Below are 17790 nucleotides of genomic sequence, written 5' to 3' on the forward strand. Positions count from 1 at the left end.
GCACAAATTCATGCACCAGTGGGGTCCCTCGGCCTGGCCTGTGGGATAGGGATGAAACCGGCTCTCTGACATACCCCAAGGAGCCCCAGATTGTGAGAGGGTGCAGGCCAGGCAGAGGGACCCCACCTGTGCACAATTGAGGCCAGGGAGGGATGCGGGAGGTTGGTTAGCTGGGGAGGGATTGTGTGAGGGCTCCAGGATGTGTTGGCCCCATCTCGCTCAGTCTCTGATCATCTGGAAGCCAGCAGCAAGCTAACCTACTGGTCGGAGTGTCCCCTGGTGGTCAGTGCACGTCATAGCAACTGGACGAGCAGTCGACTGTCTGCCCCCGGTGGTCAGTGTACATCATAGCGACTAGTCGACCTGTCAACTGTCTGCCCCTAGTTGTCAGTGCACATCATAGCGAGTGGTTGAGAGACCTTTGCATATCATTAGCATATTACGCTTTGATTGGTTGAACAGCCAACCAGATGACTGGACACTTAGCATATTAGGCTTTCATTATATAGGATTTTAAGAAAGTAATAATGGGTGTGGCAAAGATTTCCCTTAAAAGTTGTTCATGTCAGTATAGTTTATAACAAAATATTTTTTTAAACTTTAATGGTCACAAGTATGGTTTATCTATGCAATGGAATACTCCATATAGCTACTAAAATATTGCAGAGGAATGTTTCATTGAAAAAAATCCAGTTACATTACAGTAACCACCTATGATCTCATTTTGTAGAGAAGCCAAAATAGAGTTACTGTAAAAGAAGAAAAATAAATACCACTGAATGATTAAAAAGATGAAAATAACCCACAAAGGCAAATGTGAGCTGCTGATAGACCAAAGTGTGAAGGAGGGATTCTGGGTCCACTCTGTAGAGTGACAGGTGGGCAAAGTGGCTCTTTTCCTGGTATTGTCAATCAATCCTGAGACCAACTATTTGCTTCACGAAATAACAGTGCATCTGTTACTGACAAAGTGCATATTATCTCAGTGCAAGAGGATTATTTGACAATGCTGTACAGGTGACGAAGTGCTTGGAAATTACTTCTCTAGAACTTTATGTCATTTCATGTCTCCATTGACTAACCCATGCAAGTGGTTATTAAGCACTAATGTGTGTGAAATGCTGTACCAGGCCCTCCCATATTCACCCATCTCTCCCTACCTCCGCTGGTACCACCCAAGAGAGACAGGTTTATTCCTCCCTCCCTGTTTCCTTTCTTCTCCACCACCGCCCTCCCCTCCCCCCACATCATTTACCCAGAGAGCCCATGACAACAAGGTGGCAGCATTGAAAGTGTTTCTGTGGCTGCAGAAAATAAAATGGTATGAATTTCAATTCAATTATCAATGTATTAGAGTTTATCTTTTCACTTAATATTGCCTTTCAGTGAACTAAAAAATATTCTCATCACTGTGTATAGAGAAGCCTTTACGGTTACTTATGACACCAACAAAGGAAGATACCAAGATCTAGTGCTAGGAGTATACTTATATATCCCAATGCATAGAGACAGAGAACTTAAATCAGTATAAAAGAAATGAACAGGATACATTTGGGAAGATATTTAAGCAAAGAGGGGGCCTCTTCCTTAAGGGTACTTTGTTATCTAGCACCATATTATTGTCGAAGGTCCCATTTTTGGCCTAATTTGAAGTTGGCCAGAATGTCTAGCCAACTTGTTAACATCCCCTTTAGTCATTCTTCTCCCATTACCTGCCATGTGTTTGATCTTGCTGCTTAATTTTATGTTCTAATCAAAGTTCAGCTCCCTTATCTGTTTTCTAAACTGTCTCTTACTTTTTAAAAAAAAAAAATCCACTTTTCAAACATTAATTAGCTACCAAGTTATTCTCCAAGTTAAATAGCAAAGTAAGTTATCAAATATGTATTAGACCTAATTTTCCAGTCCAGCAAAACTACCATCTCTGAGCAAATCTCAGTAGAGCCCTCTTTAAGAATTGCCTTTTAACTTCCAGATTGCTATCTGGTTTCCTTGTCCTTCTCACAATGTTTTACAGACCTGCAGTTTCCTCCACTTGTAGCAGTTCTGACACTATCATGAGAATCACCAGTGATATTCTGTAAATGCCAGCCAAAATCTATCTGCAAGAACATCTGCTCAACAGTGCAAAACTGATGTAATTACCAACCATCATCTATTCTCCTCCTGCTGAGGTAACTGCTCCAAAGCATGACTTTTTGCCCTGAGTTAACAAGATCCAGAAACTCCCTGTTATGTACAAAACCTGCTGCTTAAAACCCATGTAGCTTCAACAAAAAATTATAACCCAGTCTCTCAACTACAAGAGTCACTAACACCCCTGTGCCATAGGGTCTTGAGGAATCTTGCTCAAAACCTTGTGAGTCCAAGACCTCATCCTCCACCCTCTACCTATTTTTGTCTAATATAAATGGTCTTCAAAAGAATATGATATGGGAGAAGAGGGTACATCTAAAGTGCACAATAACATTGTTTTAAATGTACAACTACTGAAAAGAATAATTAAATGTCAAATGACTTAACTGGAACTAAAGCAGAAAGAGGAATTTTTAAAATATTTATTGAGCATCTACTATTTTCCAAGTGCTGTCCTGGATGCCTTGCATATGTTATGTCATTTAATTGAGGTTTTTAAAATTCTGGTAATCCAGAAATTCTTCATTTGAATCTGTCAAGTTTAGGAATAGCACTTACACTTCAGCTCTACCCCTAAGGATGGGAAGAAGTTTAACCAATAATGATGAAAAAGAATAACTTCTAAGTATTTTTTCCAATCATGTTAAGGGAAGGTGAAGAGACCATGTAATTTTAGAGTGTAGTACCAATAAGCTATGGAGCATCCAACAGTTTCTTAATCTGAATTTCAGTTTCCACATTTACAAAATGGGGAAATTGGACTGGACTTCTGAGGTTATTAGCAGTTCTAGAACACCATGATTCATGGATTCTACAAAGCAAATTTTATTTCAAAAATGTTTGAACTACATGTTCATTCCTCTCATTTTTGGTTTCTCTTAAATTCATGGTGAGGCTAAGAACAAACTATATCTGGTTTCAGAAGGATTAGGAATTAACAAGATTCTAACAAATTGTTGGATTGTTGGGTTTTTAATTAAATTTATTGGAATAACTGGTTAATAACATTAAATTTTAGGTGTACAGCTATATAATATGACATCTGTGTACTCAATGGCAGCGGTTCTCAACCTGTGGGTTGCGACCCCTTTGGCGGTCGAACGACCCTTTCACAGGGGTCGCCTAAGACCATCCTGCATATCAGATATTTACATTACGATTCATCACAGTAGCAATATGACAGTTATGAAGTAGCAACGAAAATAATTTTATGGTTGGGTCACAACATGAACTGTATTTAAAGGGCCAGAAGGTTGAGAACCACTGCTCTATGGTGTTCCCAACACCTGAAGTCTAGTCTCCTTCCCTCACTATATACAAGTATTTGACCTCCTTTACCCTTTTCATCCTCCCTCCATCCTCCTTCCCTTCTGGTAACCACCATTCTGTTGGCTGTGTCAATGAGTTTGGTTTGTTTATTTGTTTGTTTAATTTGTTGATTTTTGTTTTATATTCCACACATGAGTGAAATCATATGGTTCTTGTTCTTTTCAGTCTGACTTACTTTATTTAGCATAATACTCTCAAGATCCATCCATGTTGTTGCAAATGGCAATATTTCATCATTTTATGAATATTATCCCATTGAATACATGCACCACATCTTCTTTATCCAATCAAAGAGTACTTAGTATTTTCATCTTGGCTATTGTAAATAATGCTGCAATAAACATAGAGGTGCATATATCTTTACAAATAAGTGTTTTCAAAATTTGGGGGTACATACTCAGGAGAGGGATTGAGGAACCTCACAACTACTTTCCACAGTGGCTGCATCAATTCACACTTCCCAAAGCAGTGTACAAGGGTTCCCCTTTCTCCTCGTCCTCTCCAACGCTTGCTATTTATTGTCTTGTTGATAATAACCATTTGAACAGGTGTGAGGTGATATCTCATTGTAATTTTGAATTGCATTTCCTTTATAACTAGTGATGGTGAGTATCTTCTCATACCATCAGTATGTCTTCCTGGGAAAAGTGTCTATTCAGTTCCTCTGCCAATTTTTTAAACAGCTTGTTTTGGTGTTTTTGAGTTGTATGAGTTCTTTATATATTTTAGATATTACACCTTATTGGAGATATTGTTTGCATACTTCCATTAAATTGGTTGTCTTTTTGTTTTGTTGATGGTTTCTTTTGCTCTGCAGAAACTTTATAGCTTGATATAGTCCCATTTATTTATTTTTGCTTTACTACCCTTGTCTTTGGAGTCAAGTTCAGGAAAACCCATCTGAGTCTAATGTCTATAACCTTAGTGTCTATATTTTCTTCTATGTATTTTATTGTTTCGGGTCTTATAGTCTAGTCTTTAATCCATTTGAGTCTATTTTTTGTGTATGGTGTCAGATGGCAATCTAGTTACATTTTTTTTTGTTTTTTAAGAAAAGATTGGCCATGTACAAACTTCCAAAACAAGTGTATCAAATCAGGCTGAACTGAGGAAGTAAAGAGTACTCCCATCCCCAAGTGAAATGATGTCCATTTTGCACACAAAATATTTGTAGACAGTGGACAAGCTACCGTGAATACAACTTTTGTGTTATCTTCTTGGAGGAAACTTTATTTCAATTTTTCTAGATGGAAATAATGTTGATGCATGTGCATGTGTTAGGTATATGAAGGTATTTGATACCAGTGGATGGAACATTGCCTTTTCATCATGAGTCATCATGAAAGAAATCTCTCTTCTTCTGCCTTGAATGTATCAGGTCACTTTCTAGCTCTTAACACACGAAAGCCTCTAAAAATCAATAAATAATTCATAAAATATTTGCCAAATTTACCTCTCCTGTTCCAGCACTGTGTCGGGCCGTCGAATGACTGGAAAGACATCTCTCAAAGTATTACAAATAGCTTGATCCACTAAAACAGAGATATGACAGACTGTAGAAATAAAAGGTAAAATGAGCTAACTATTGAAAGAATGGAAGGAGATGCATAAGGGCCCAGGGCAGACCTCAGCAGCAGTATCTCCTGAAGAGGCTGGGGGTAAAACAGGTAATGATTAGATGGTGTATACAGTATTTTCACTATAGTGCACATTCACCATAATTCATCAGAATCCCTAAATACTTCAGGCATGATAAATCTCCTGCCATATTTGCAAATGTTGTCTCATATATGAAACAAGGTATATGGTTTGTTTAGTAAGTTCCAACTTCCTATTATATAAATAGTTTTATTTCACTGGCCCTCATGAAGTTGTGTTTTTCTAAAACACTAATAAGCCTGTGATATTAATTATTTATTATATTCTAATATTTCCAATCACAGAAAATATCTATATTCAAAGCCAAAAATGATCCTCTATACTAATGTTTGTAAATTATTTTCAACAAAATGGGAGAATATGCACCACTACCAACAACAAAAAACCTTTCCAAGGTTCAAAGGGAAATATAGGTGAAAAACCCACAGCTGAGGACTATGGGGTTTTTTCAAAGCCTTGCCTCTTGATTTAAGTCCCAGTTCTGGCATTACCTGATGTTAAAAACAAGACAACAGACCCAAAATGGGGTCACTTAGGCTAAGCCCCATGTCACCAAACTGAGACTTGATACTTAATTAGTTTCAGCTCTCCCTGAAATGGAATCTCAAACCAGTCAATCAGGAATTACCTGCTCAGCACTAGTGATGTAATTTGCCTGCTGAACCCCAGCCACCCCTAAAGGCAAGTAACCTTGCTACAAACCCACCCACTTTTTAGAAATATAACTTCCTTGTCCCCACTTACTCCTGCCTATGAAAGTATTTCATTTCATATCGCTCCTTGGAGCTCCTTTCTATCTGCCAGATGGGATGCTGTTCAGTTCATGAACAGTTGAATAAAGCCAATAAGATCTTTAATATTTATTCAGCTGATTTTTGTTTTATAATATTAATATACCTTATTGCAGGTTTAAAGCCTGAGGGACTATGTGCACAAGCACAAAGATTATTCATTAGATATAATACACTGGCTAACATCTTTGTGGGGCCTGGAAGACATCCTTAAGGGCCTCTAGGTGAACACATATGAAGAAAGGCTTTCCAAGAAGAAAGCGTGTTTGTTTTTGTTTTAGTTTTAGAAATCCATTTTTACAAATCAGGTAGCGCAGCGTCTCTCAGTACAGTGAATTGCATGAAAGAGGCCAAACATTCAAATGTTCACCTCGGTTAGGATTCTGAACTTCAGGGGCAGAGTTAACGCAGGGTAGCTCTGTTGATGTCTGTGGAGAATCCTGGAGGCCAATCTCCCAAACAGAATTGGCCACCGCAGTGCCTTCTTCTCAGTCATCCTGGGCATGACCAGAATCATACAGACAGAGGGTCTCTAGAAAGACTTCACAGTGATTTATTAAGGTATTTAATTAGTTGCAGGCCAAAGACTAGGATATCTCGTGCGTCTTTCCTAACTCATGTGATGAGAAGAAGAAATACTGAACACCTATTCTGTGCCAGGCACCTACTGTGCACCAAGGGTAGAGCCCGAGGTTTTTTCTCACAGCAGCCAAACTTGAGAATCACTGATCGAGAACCCAGAAGGCAAATTGGTTTGACTCCATAACAATTCCTCTTTATGAGAAGATATCCCAATCTTATCAGTAATATGTTTGTAATTCTCCTTACACTGTGAATTGCTCCAGGATGATTTCTGAAGAGTACTAACTACATTTTGTTATGTGACTTTTTCATTCATGATCTTACCTGCTGGACCCCAGCCAAATTAAAGAAATGAAGTCTCAGTAAGAATTGGAGGTGGAATAGCTAAGATCTGGAAACAGCCTAAGTGCCCATCAGTAGATGAATGGATTAGAAAACTGTGGTACATCTACACGATGGAATACTATGCTGCTCTAAAAAGGAAGGAACTCTTACCATTTGCAACGTCATGGATGGAACTGGAGAGCATTATGCTAAGTGAAATAAGCCAGTCAATGAAGGAAAAATACCACATGATCTCACTCATTCATGGATAATAGAGACCATTATAAACTTTTGAACAATAATAGATGCAGAGGCAGAGCTGCCTCAAACAGATTGTCAAACTGCAGCGGGAAGGCCGGGGAGGGTTGGGGGGCAGGAGGTAGGGGGGTAAGAGATCAACTAAAGGACTTGTATGCATGCATATAAGCATAACCAATGGACATAAGACACTGGGGGATAGGGGAGGCTAGGGGACTGTCTAGGGCGGGGGGATAAAATGGACACATATGTAATACCCTTTGTAATACTTTAAGCAATAAAAAAAAAAAAAGAAAAAAAAGAATTGGAGGTGGAATTGAAATTAGGAGCTAAAGAAGATGAAGTTGAAAATGATTCAAATCTGCTCTTAGAATAGTAGCTCTGTTGATGTCTGTGGAGAATTGGGGAAGTGGGACCTTCCCTACACTTCAAAAGACACTTCAAGTCTTCCATGGTCTTTCTATGAATTTTCCACATCTTGTTTTTTACTAAGAAGTTAAAATTAAATTTAACACTTCCACAAGGGCCTGTCCAGTACCAAAAGGAGGAAGGGATGGAAGGAGGGAGGGAGGGAGGGAGGGAAGGGAGGAGGGAGAGAGGGAGGGAGGGAAGGGAGGGAGGGAGGGAGGGAGGGAGGGAAGGAGGGAAATGGATAAATACATGAGAATATTTTCCTACCCTTCCTTTTTATACCATTTTGGTTATATGCAATTGAATAGGAGTAAATAATTGTCTGACTGTATATGTTCATTCTGTAACTCATCCAGATCTCCAGCTTTAGTTCTATCAATTCTATTTACCCTGCTCTCCATGTCGTTCTGTGCTACAGCAGCCCCTTGTATTTGTGCGTTGGAAGAAAGGCTGTCCAAGAAAGGATAAAGCTGGACTCTGTTGGGAGATAATGCAATAAAATATGCTTCTGGAAGAGAAATTTCAAACCCAGAACGTTCTTATACATAATAACAATAGGGCCTACTTCACATTTGAACCAATTTAGCTCACTCTCTGATTCCTGGAGTTGACTCCTAGGCTGCTGTGCTGTGCCAGCATTCATTAGATATAATACACTGGCTAACATCTTTGCGGGGCCTGGAAGACATCCTTAAGGGCCTCCAGGTGAACACATATGAAGAAAACCTTTCCAAGAAGAAAGTTTCCTTTTTGGAACTTGTAGTGGTTTGGCCTAAAAGCTTTTTGAAAAATACAAAAACAAACAAACAAACAAAAAAGCGTTTTTGTCTTACATTCTTGCTCACCATTCATTGTTTTAGTTTTAGAAAGCCATTTTTACAAATCAGCATCTCTCAGTTAGTACAGTGAACTGTATGGAAGAGGCCAAACATTCAAAGGTTCACCTTGTTTAGGATTCTGAACTTCAGGGGCAGAGGTAGCACAGGGTAGGAAAGAATTCATAAATGCTAGGCTAAAAACCAAAGAACACCACTTTGTTTTTTTTTGTTGTTGTTGTTTTTTTTATTTTTATTTTTTTAATTAAATCTTTATTGTTCAGATTATTACATTTGTTCCTCTTTTTTTTCCTCCCCATAACTCCCCTCCTCCCAGTTCCCACCCCACCCTCCGCCCTCACTCCCCACCCACTGTCCTCATCCATAGGTGCACGATTTTTGTCCAGTCTCTTCCCACATCTCCCACACCCCTTTCCCCACCAAGAATAGTCAGTCCATTCCCTTTCTATGTCCCTGATTCTATTATAATCAACAGTTCATTCTGCTCATCAGATTATTTATTCACTAGATTCTTAGATTCACTTGTTGATAGATGCGTATTTGTTGTTCATAATTTGTATCTTTACCTTTTTCTTCCTCTTCCTCTTCTTAAAGGATACCTTTCAGCATTTCATATAATCCTGGTTTGGTGGTAATGAACTCCTTTAGCTTTTCCTTATCTGTGAAGCTCTTTATCTGACCTTCAATTCTGAATGATAGCTTTGCTGGATAAAGTAATCTTGGTTGTAGGTTCTTGGTATTCATCACTTTGAATATTTCTTGCCACTCCCTTCTGGCCTGCAAAGTTTCTGTTGAGAAATCAGCTGACAGTCGTATGGGTATTCCCTTGTAGGTAACTGAGTTTCTTTCTCTTGCTGTTTTTAAGATTCTCTCTTTATCTTTTGCTCTTGGCATTTTAATTATGATGTGTCTTGGTGTGGTCCTCTTTGTATTCCTTTTGTTTGGGGTTCTCCGCGCTTCTTGGACCTGTAAGTCCATTTCTTTCACCAGGTGGGGGAAGTTTTCTGTCATTATTTCTTCAAATAGGTTTTCAATATCTTGCTCTCTCTCATCTTCTGGCACCCCTATAATTCTGATGTTGGTTCGCTTGAAGCTGTCCCAGAGGCTCCTTACACTATCCTCGCATTTTTGGATTCTTTTTTCATTTTGCTTTTCTGGTTGGATGTTTTTTGCTTCCTCGCATTTCAAATCATTGACTTGATTCTTGCGCTCCTCTGGTCTGCTGTCGGGCGTCTGTATAATAATATTCGTTATTTCAGTCCGTGTATGCTTAATTTCTAGTTGGTTCCCCAATATAAGATCGAGGGTCTTATTAGTTTTCGTGTAGATCTCATTAAGTTTATCGGCAGCTTCTAAACAGTTCTTGAGAGACCTTAAAAGTGTGGTTCTGAACTCTATATCTTCCATTGACAATTTTGTCCTGTTTCTTTGTCTCCGCATTTTGTTATGCTTCCTTGGTGCACCCCCTAGTGGTCTTTGTTCGCAGTCTTATAGTTAAATCTTGATTGTTGTAGCTAATTCCAGGGAGGGTTTGACCTCCAGGCCAAGTGGCTATGAGAATCAGCTGTGTCAGCAGTGAGAGAACTTCTGTCCTCTAGGGAGGTGCTAATCTAGCCTTTGCCTGCGGCTATCCGGCAAATGCCTCTGTGCAGGGCTTGGGCGGGGCGGGTTGCACAGGATCAACAGGGTGGGCCGGAGAGAGCAGTTATGGCGGCTCTCAGTCCTGTCCCCAGGGGCTCTGCCTCTCTGAGTCCCAGCAACCGCTGCAAAGCTCGGAGAGAAAGCTGCACTCGCTCTGACCAAAGTCAGACAGTCCCGCTTCTCCCGCTTGAGTCTGGGTCCCTAAAGACTCGCCCGGATCTGGAGCTCAGAGTCTGCGACTCCCTCCCGATTGAAAACAACAACCGCGCCCTCTGCCGCCAGCCCGCTCCGCATGCACTCCGCACCTCAGAATTTGACTTCACCACTTCGCCTCCTCTGAGTGTCCGTGTGCGTTTCTCTTTCCTCCTAGTTGTAGGACTTCCACTCAGCCAGCGCAAAGAACACCACTTTGGAAGACACTTTTTCTACTGCGACTCATGACCTTTAATTGATAGTTAAAGACATTCTTTATTCCATAATATTTTCCCATCTCAATGTCAGTTTGTGCTTTCAGTTTTTTTTTGTTTTTGTTTTTGTTTTTTTGCTAACTTGAGCATAGGTGCCTTCCTAACTGAAGGCATGATACATGGGACACACAGTTCAGAGTTCTTCATTAAGAGCAATAGAGGTCTTCATATCAATTTTAAATCACCACTGCTTAATCCATTTGCCAGTTGCCACATGACCTATATGTGCAGAGTGATTCAAGGGAATTGGGTGGTGCTTGCAGAATCACCTCCAAATGACATAAGAGTTCCTCATGTGTCTTCCAGGGCATACTAAATTTCTCTAGAACATTGTATCTCACTATCCAAGGCCAGTTATGTCCCACCACCTATTTATAAATCTTAGGGTTTGGTTAATAATGGGAGCAAAGAGAATGGAATATCTCAGAGATGAAAATTAAATGGCACTATCTATGGCAGAAGAGCTTCAGGCCAAGGACTTTCGATGTTTAGGACTCTTGGGCAAGGTTATTTCTATTGTAAGCTTATGCATCAAGTTCCATGAATGTGACATAATTAAATGTTTGATTCTTTGAATTACCTTTGTTTTGATTCAACACTCACCAAGCCACCTCCTGATTATGATTTGACTGCCTAGAGGAAAAAATTGACTTTATCTTCTAGACTTGGACTAGATTCATTCCAGGGACACATGTATTTCCACTATCAATAAAACTAGTAGATTAGAAGTTATGGTTTTATACATCTTCTTCATGAGCTTGGTTACCATGAGCTCAGTCCTGAGAAATGAACACACTCTTGGTGTGCCAATAAAGATCAAGTTTTTAAGCTTGTGAAACTTAGGACCAGTGTTTGGGCTACATAAATCCACCAACATAATGAATGCCACATTGCAAAACCTCTTGGAAGCCTCACAGCCAACCGTTCCCTAGGCAGACATATACTCCCTCTGTATCATTTTGTCAAGCTACTAGATCCTTTACCCTTCTGACAATCAGGAACTTGGCAACATTTGATTATTCACACCTTAGCTGAATAAAACCTTCTTTTTCAAATTTATAGATCAACTAGTAGCCCAGTGCACGAAATTCGTGCACATTAAAAGGGAATTAATTGCCCTAACCCAGCCATGGGCAAACTACGGCCCCTGGGCCGGATCCGGCCTGTTTGAAATGAATAAAACTATTGAAAAAAAAGACCGTACCCTTTTATGTAATGATGTTTACTTTGAACTTGTATTAGTTCACACAAACACTCCATCCATGCTTTTGTTCTGGCCCTCCGGTCCAGTTTAAGAACCCATTGTGGCCCTTGAGTCAAAAAGTTTGCCCACCCCTGCCCTAACCGGTTTGGCTCAGTGGATAGAGCATCGGCCTGTGGACTCAAGGGTCCCAGGTTCAATTCTGGTCAAAGGCATGTACCTTGGTTGCGGGCACATCCCCAGTGGGGCGTGTGCAGGAGGCAGCTGATCGATGTTTCTCTCTCATTGATGTTTCTAACTCTCTATCCCTCTCCCTTCCTCTCTGTAAAAAATCAATAAAATATATCCCTTTTTAAAAAGGGAATTAATTAGCAGAGATATTTTAATATTGCTATTTGCCCTTTCTCTATAAAAAAAAAGTGTGAGAGATGAAAGGAAATTAGTAAAATGTATATGAAAATAATATATAAATTTATTAATAAATAAACAGTAACAAAAGGATGTAACAACAACAGAGGCATGATATAAAAATGACAAAAACATGATATGAAAACAACAAAAACATGATATAAAAACAACAAAACATGATATAAAAACAAGTGATGCAAACAATGACTGATAAAGTGATTAAACTTATTCTAATATCTCCCTGTACACCACATTAAGAGTGAAAACACTTTCAGAATGCTTGACTAATTTCCCTTGTGATGAAGTACTTAGAACTTTAACTGTAACATCACATGCTCTTCAAACTCGAGAGAAAGCAACATATAACTGACCATGTGCAAAAACGGGTTCAGATAGGAGTATGCCTACTTTGTCTAGAGTTTGTCCTTGTGATTTATTAACAGTCATCACAAATGCTGACATCACAGGAAACCGTCATCGAATCAATTTAAATGGGAGGCCAGTGTCAGATGGGGACAAATTAATTCTTGGAATCAGAACAGCCTCTCCCTCTGCAGATCCTGTTAATACTTCAGCTTCGATAATGTTAGGTCGTAATCTTTTGATAATAAATCTGGTACCATTACAAAGACCCCATTTACTATTGAGATTTCTCAATAGCATGATGATTATACCCACTTTCAATTTTAATTTATGACATGGCATTCCCGAAGAAGTAATACTATTAAGAAATTCGATGGGAAATTTTTCCTTTTCAGCATCATCTGTGGAATCAATGGAATCATCACTCAAATATGTGTGAAAATCTCCATCGAGTATATCCAAATTTTCTTAATTGAATTTTTGAACATGCTCATTTTTTGGACAAAGAATTGCATGTTTAGATATATTTTTAATATTATCTGTAGCAGTGGTTCTCAACCTTGGCTGCACATTAGAATCACTTGGGAGTCTTTTTTAAAATCCTGATTCCTGGGCCTCATCCTCCAGAAATTGTTTCTTTGTTATGGGGTGGGGCCACAACATTAGTAACAAAGAAACAGAATTAAAACTTTATTGTGGGGAGCCGCTACAGTGTTTTGGACAGGTTCAAGCCTTGGACTGATGAGAGGGCACAGTCCTCTCATTGCCACTGCAAGTCCCAGCTTGGAGGGCAGGGCCCTCCCAGCACAATTATAGCCAACAGCTGTAGTTGTAAGCTTGAACCTATGGCCCAAACATGTGGCCCCATATGCCTGAGTGATGTAGGCTTGATAGAGTTCACGTGCATGTAGTTGAGTAGGATTGAAACCCAGGAGAATATTGTAAACATCTTGGTCATGCCCTTACTTTGCCTCATAGCATCTGCTATCAAATAAAGGCATGGCTGTGGGCATGGTCGCTGTCTCTCAGAGAAGCAGCGTCCCACTGAGACCCGGCTTTCATTCTCTTGTCTGTCTTTTCTAAGCCTTTCAGCCGCCCCCACTCAAGTTCATCCTTGGCTGTGCTGGCGCAGCACACTTTAGAAAGATAATGCCTCCACACTCCCAGAGCGGGTTCCTGCCTCAAACCCCGCCCTTACAGGAAACAGCTCCGGGAAACAGCTCGGGGGGAGGGCGCAGCCATTGCCAAGACAACCCCTGCAGGACTGACTTCCTTCCACTTGGTCACGGCGGTTCTGGACATGATGTACACCACCCAGGGTTTTTATAAAAGTAGATTCCCAGGTAAGCATCCCTCAGCTATTATCAATGCAGCTTTCCTGTGTTAAGCATGTTCCTCAACCCCAGACCAATGACAACAGGTTTCCACTACCCATTTGTTTTGTGGCTCCCACAAATGAATGACTTCTGTAATATCTCCTTGTCCTCCAGTAAGCCACTATTACATTCCTAATGCCCCTCCTTCAGTTTATTGACTAGGTTAGGGTTGTCCATTTTTCAAAATAAATGATGATGTGTATTTCTCAATACTGTGTATTTTTTGACATGATGGAGAAAAAAAGGCTATAACATTACACCTAAGTACTGCTATGGACACAGGATCAACCATTTGGCCAGTGACCCAAAATATTGCTTCTTGTGCGAAAACAGTACCTCCTGCAGCTTGAGGTCATGCACGAAGCTGAAAGAATCCCCTCTATAAGAAAACATATTAGTCACAATACACTGAGCCGATCACAGTCAAATTTGTCTGCTTCAGATAAGTATCATTTTCCTTCAAGGGACTCAAGACAACAATAAATATTTAATTTTTTTCCTTTTCATTTCTGGACCCCCATGCCCTAGAAATACCCAGTGTTTAATTGGCATTTAACTCAATAAGTATTTGTTGATTGAGTTCATTGAATGATAAATTATTTATTTAGAATTTTAGCTTTCTGTTCCCAATTTTATTTTTCTCCTCTATATTCCTACTTTTTTCTTTCCATCTTTAAAATGTTCCTTATGTTATCTTCAGGCTATAATTTATGCCTTTATTTCCCTTTCACAGGGATATATGATAGAAGTAGTAATAATTATAAATGCATAAACTGTCAAAACAATATGAAGAATTAAAAGATCCCTTAGAGAACTGAAGGATCAGTCTAAGCTAGATCCTAAATAGTGTGTGAGTGGAACATGCCTCATATACAATATATTAGTCATGAAGCATTTTTTATAATTCTAAAATATAATGGTAATATAAATAATAATATTTGTATAGTGCTTATGATTTAGGAGCACTTCCATGGACATTCTCTAATCTGATACTTTGTAAAAATTCTGATGTTCCACATCCTCGTTTTATTCTTTAACCTATTTTATCTGTCATCCATTGTCCCCACTTCAAATAGTACATCACAAATTCATCATTGCTTCTTCAGGTGTTAACAGCTTTCATTTTTTTGAGGTCTACGTCTCTATAAAGTGATTCTATATTTATGATTATGTCATTGGTTGATATTTCTAGAATAAAAAACAAATGGCTTAGAAAAGAGTGAAATTAGAACTCATCATGGTTTCATGTTATGAATAAATTTTAGAAGATATGTTGGCAATGCTTCATTACACTTACATCTTTGCTTAAATATTACACATGTTTCCCCTCTCTACACTACACTAAGTTAGAGCCCTGCTGTTTCCAGAGGCTATAAAACTCAGTGAAAAATCCAGTATAATACATATTTATGTTTTTACTGCTACTCTGGGTGACCTTATAAAGCATCTTCATTCTAAAGTCATTGTGTCTAAGGAGGAACAAAAAAAAGATTCCTGACATGGAATTCACAATAGCATATATATATCAACATATGTGTAACTCCATCTATTGAAAATAATCTGCATTATTAACCAGTACACCTACTAGTCACTTGCCCAAGATATACAGCTAAGACAGTAGTGAAGCACTTGAACTTGGATCTAGTTTAATTACAGTGCAAAGTTCTTGACTATTAGGCTGCATGCCTCCCCTTCTTTCTAGCACTGAAGTCACAGAGACTCTGTTGAGGATGTATTAGCTGTGCCTTCTGTATGCCTAACTGTCTGAATTAGTTGGCTTAATGATCAATGACACATCGATCATTAGCTGGGTGAGTTCATATGGCAATGTCAGCTTCAAAAGAATGTCATCTTTTGCTCTCACTTTTCTTTGTGCCTTAAGGTGTCCAAATAGATTGACTGTTTATTTTCAGGAAACCATGGCTCATACCTCTTTGTCTCACTTGCACATAGCTGAGCCATAATAAGCAATCAGTAAATACTAATTAATAAATTAATCTTCATCCAAGAGAAACAGAATTATAATTTGTTTCTGGAAAACAAACAAACAAAAAAAGAAATATGGGCTTATTCACCTACTCTACTATTGTTCAATGTATTTTGGATTTGATTCAGCTGTTAAAGAGTTCATCTTTGGGTCTGTATAAAACTTCTTTTAATTTCTGTCTGTCTCACTTTCATTCTCAACAATAATTTAAATTTATGATAGTCAGCATAATTTAAACTCAATAAATTACAATATCCCTATTATACCCCTGGAACATTTGCGATACCCACTGATCTTCTAGGACCTAGCAGCTGTGACTAGGAGACCCAAGAAGAACAGTCATGCTTTCCTTCTCATCAGTTGTCCATCTCCCTAGCATGTGAGCTCTCCTCCTCTAGTTGCCCCCCAGAGAGACCTGGTGGGTAGCTGCCATTAATGTCTGGAGGGGTTCAGAGCCCGTCATGAAAGGCAGAAAGTGGTGCAAATAGACAAAAACTATTTTAATATACTGAACCATTAGAGTGGAGCAATTTTGAACTGGATTCCAAACTTTAACAAAATGCCATTTAACTTTGGTTTATTTCCACATTCTAAGGAGCAATGATAACAATTTTGGTCTTCATCTCCATCGGATTCTTCCTTCTTGGATGAAGACCATTTCATTTGTGAAATTTCATAATTGTTTGGGTGTTAAAAGAATTAGCACAGTAAATACAACCCCTTTTTGTGGCCAGAGAGCTCTGACCTTTATTGACTTCTGGAATTAAAAACTACTTAATATCCCAAGACTTTATTTTTCTGTGGGTAATATTTATATTTGAAAGTGGAAGTCAGAATAAATCACCCAAATTAACCTGCTATGAAAATCCTAAGGACCTAGAACTTGTTCTAAAATTATATTTCAAAATTTGATTTGTCAAAATTTTAAACACCTACATTTAACCTTGCATCTCCACATTTTGAGCTTTAATCACTATTTGGTATTTATGGAAAACAGCTCTAAGTTAATGAAAGAGAATATATACCATTAAAAATCTATGTGCCGATTAGATTTATAGAGCATAATTCAATAATTTTTTATAAAGCAATAAAAACACTTGCCAACTCTCATGAAAAACAACCATATGTTTTGGTTTTAATAATGAAAATGTTTTATAAATAAGCTCCAATTATGGTCCATATTATTTAAAAAGCATTGAATCTTTTCCTCTTCCAAGTGTATTTTTTCTCCATTTTTTTGAGGCAACCTTAATAACTTACATGTAAATTTATAGTATTTCCAGATTTAGTCATATTTTTACCACAAAAGAATCATTCAATTTTTTTCTCTTTTAGTTTCCAGTGTGCCTTAAAATGACATTTATCAAGTTAGATGACTAATGTATCAACTATGAAAACATTTTATAAGAGCTACTTTTATCCACGAATTTCAAGGCAAATTAAATAATAAACATTGGTTTTTCTATAAAACTCAGGGACAGAGTCATCTCATGAATTAATATGCCCACTTAGATGATATGAAATAAAACTTTTACTGTCTTTTATGTATCCCCTTATCACTTAGGTGTAGGTATAAAATACTGTCTGGTTCTTTGTGGAAGGCAATTTGGCGATATGTATTAAGAGCCTTTAAAAGTTCTTATCCTTTGACCCAGAGTCTATCATAAGGACATAATCACCAGGCTTACCATTTCTATATAAGTTTGTATTATATTAGTAGTGCTAGTTATGTTAGTGACAAATTGAAAATATCATTAGTGTCTAACAATATAGGCCTGGTTAAATGACTTATGGTCAGTCTATTTGATAGAAGCTATACAACTCTTAAAATTTATGTTTTTTAAGAATATTTAATGATATGGAGAAATGCTTATCATAAAATGTTGTTGTTTTAAAAAGTAGAACTTTATATGCTACTTTTAACAGTTTTTCCAAAATTAGAATTATAGTTTATCTATTGTGAAAGTCTAGATACACAAGAATAGGAGGGTGCACACATGAAAATATTATCTTGATTTTAT

This window comes from Myotis daubentonii, chromosome 7, assembly GCF_963259705.1.
Source record: "Myotis daubentonii chromosome 7, mMyoDau2.1, whole genome shotgun sequence".
Lineage (NCBI taxonomy): Eukaryota > Metazoa > Chordata > Mammalia > Chiroptera > Vespertilionidae > Myotis > Myotis daubentonii.